This window comes from Hipposideros armiger, unplaced genomic scaffold, assembly GCF_001890085.2.
Source record: "Hipposideros armiger isolate ML-2016 unplaced genomic scaffold, ASM189008v1 scaffold_93, whole genome shotgun sequence".
Taxonomy (NCBI): Eukaryota; Metazoa; Chordata; class Mammalia; order Chiroptera; family Hipposideridae; genus Hipposideros; species Hipposideros armiger.
This window is the reverse complement of record NW_017731443.1, coordinates 3,906,996-3,910,342: the sequence shown is the minus strand read 5'-3', so window position 1 is coordinate 3,910,342 and position 3,347 is coordinate 3,906,996.

Here is a 3,347-nt window from a genome sequence, read left to right as displayed (position 1 = left end):
CTACCGAGTGTAGCCAGCAGCCAGCGTGAGCGGCCAGCAGCCGCAGTGAGTGGCCGTCCTGAAGCCGGCGACTGATCTGCCTCACCCAGGAAGAGCACAATGATGGTGCCAACTTGGGCCAGTGAAGCAACGTCCTCCACAACTAGACTAAAGAACAAAACGACAGCAACTTGTCTGTTCCCCTTCCCCCAATTCCCCAGTGCTGTTCCCATCTCCCCAATTCCCCAATAAAAATCTTTAAAAACAAACAAACAAAAAACAGTATGCTTGGTACACTCTGGGATTGCCGTGCATACTGGATCTAGATATTTAAAATTACAGTTCTAACCTCTGTGCAAATCTAAAAAAGTCATTCCCTCTGGTCAATGCAGACTAGTGGCCACCACAGCTTAATAAATCAAGTGTGTGCTAAATTTTGGCCTCTCTTACCCCATGAACACCGTTAATTAAGCAGGGCACAACTTGGGAGGCTTTGCTTCTCAAAGCAGGGATACACATATCCCCATCCTGGAGTACGCAGAGCTATAGGATACCAGGACACATCTTTCTAGAGCATCATTCAGTCAGATTTTTTTTTTGATACAAGCTTTTATTCAGGGAATAGAGATATTAAGCTAGTATAGATACATTATATAGCACATGACAAACTATGTGAGCTTTGTATCTCTGGCTGCCACAGCAAGAGGAGCTGTCGCCATGTCTGCCCATCTGCAATGGATGGTCATACACAACTGCTCCAGCTTCCTGGTCCAAAGGAACAAATAGAGATACAGCACTGACCCCAATAATCCGAAAGCCCGCATCTCCTTCTGATATGTACAATGGGCTGATTCACCACAAGACGGTGGTCCTGGAGCCAGCGGCAGATGGAAGATGGTGGTCATCATGAAGCAGAGATCTGGCCACCGAAAGCCGGCCACCTCCTCCTGCGCAGCCAGAAGCCATGCTGAAGAGGAGGTGAGAGGCTCCACCAAGAGCTCCTGAGCACCCCCCACCCCACAACGCAATAAAATATCAGCCGACTTTCCTAAAAACAAACAAAACTGTATGTGAAATTTAAAACTAAAACAGGAGAAATGTCTTACTTATGTCAGTAACTTTCATCCAAGGAGAAAGATTGAAAATCTTTGCCTCTATGTGTCTGTGTATGAGTAGAAGTTAGAAAAATACCTACCATTTATTTAGCATTTGGTAAGTGCCAGCTAGCAGTGTGCTAAAGATATAATTTCTAATTGCATAATAGCCTTTCTTATCCCCATTAGACAGAAGAAGAGACTGACATTGAACTTGGTTAAGTAACTTGCTCAAGTCCACACAATGAATACAAGGCAGAGCTGAGTTTGAATCTTGGTCTATCTTCATAGACACACCCCTAACCACTTTGAACATCTGTCTTTCTAGAGTGTCCCCAACATGGTTTTCAGAGTTGTTGTAGTACCCATGGCCAGAGGATTCAGACTCGGTTGGGAGTAGGATTATCCAAGCTGTTGGAAGAACTGGTGGCACAGAAGAAGGAGTCCAGAACCAGGAAGAGGGGCAGTTGGGATGGATGACCCTTGCTCAGAGATTATACTCCAGTGGCCAGACCTGCTGCTTGTATGTGAGCCTTTGGGAAACAGGTGACAGACTTCATCACAAGAGCTCCTCTCTATGATCTAGGCTGATAAGACTCTATTCTTGCAGAAGATTGTATTTTTCAAGATGGCCTTGACAAGATCTGGCCTCCCACGTGCTCATCTTAAAATCTGACATCGTTGCTCCTTTTGTAGGGTAAGGCCTCTCACCTTGAGTCTGGGAGAGATTGCAACCTCCAGGGAGATGTGATGCTGTGTGACTTCCGAGGCTCAGTTATAAAAGGGGATACAGCTTCTGCTTGGTCCTCTTGGGGCACTTCATCTTAGAACCCAGCCATGATTCTGGGAGGAAGCCCAGGCCACACAAAGAGGCCACATGTAAGTGTTTCAACCACAGCCACAGCTAGGCTTCTGACTAACAACCAGCTTCAATTTGCCAGCCATGTGACTGATCCATCTTGGAAGTGAATCCTCCAGTCCCCAGTTGAACTGCTGCAGCTGATGTCTCATGGATCAAGAGTAAGCCTTCCCCACTGAGCCTTGCCCAAATTGTAGATTTGTAAGCTAAATAAATTATTGTGGTTGTTTTAAGCCACTAAGTTTGGGGGTGATTTATTGTCCAGCAAAAGATAATTGAAACAATTCTCCTACAAACTTTCTTTGTAATCCGAATCTCAATACAGCTAATTATTCTCCACTGCTATTTTCTCTTTCTGTTCTAGCTTGTCTCTGATCTTGAAGCTTTGCAAGCAAAGGAATCAGAGCTTGGGGAGAGCTTATCATGGCCAACCCATGCCTGGGGATCTCAAAGAGATAAAAATAGGTTTATTATAAGAATGAGGTCCAATCAACCCACATTCGTTAAACTCCATTATTTGCAGAATGCTATGTTAGGTGCTAGAGATTCACTCAATGAATAGATAGTGAGCACTTGTTGTGTGCCAGGCATTGTTCTAGGCATTATGAATATAGAGGAACACAACAGATAAGAATCGCTGCCCTTCTTGAGGGGAAACAGGTAACATACACATCTATAAATGAATAAGATGAGTCCAGGGGCGCCAGGTTGCTCAGTTGGTTAGAGCATGTGCTCTGAGCAACAGGGTTGCCAGTTTGATTCCCACATGAGCCAGTGAGCTGCACCGTCTGCAACTAGATTGAAGACAACAACTTGAGCTGAGCTACCGCTGAGCTGCCAGAGGGTGGCCGGATGGCTCAGTTGGTTAGAGCATGTGCTCTTAACAACAAGGCTGCCAGTTTGCCTCCTGCATGGGATGGCGGGCTGTGCTCCCCCGCAACTAGATTGAAAACAGCGGCTGGACTTGGAGCTGAGCTGTGCCCTTCACAACTAAGATTGAAGAACAACAACTTGACTTGGAGCTGATGGGTCCAGGAAAAAACACATTGTTCCCCAATAAAGTTTTTTTCTTTTTAAAGATGAGTCCAAAGGCCTAGGAAGAAAATAAAACAAGGCAATACAATAATGGAATGAATGACTGGGGTGTGGCTACTTGAGTCAGGGTAGTCATGGAAGGCCTCTTGGAGGTGGTGATAGTGAGCTTATACCTGAAGGATGAGACCTGAAGGATGGATGAGAGGAGCACCTCCTGCCCACCTGCAGAGCTAAGAGCATTTTAGGCACCGGAAATAGCAAGTGCATAGGTCCTGAGGTGAGAGAGGAGGGCAATGTGGCTGGAGTGGAGAAAGCAAAAGGAAGAGAGGCAAAAAAAGGAGTTGGCTGGATCTAGCCCCTGACTGGTAGGTCACATTGAT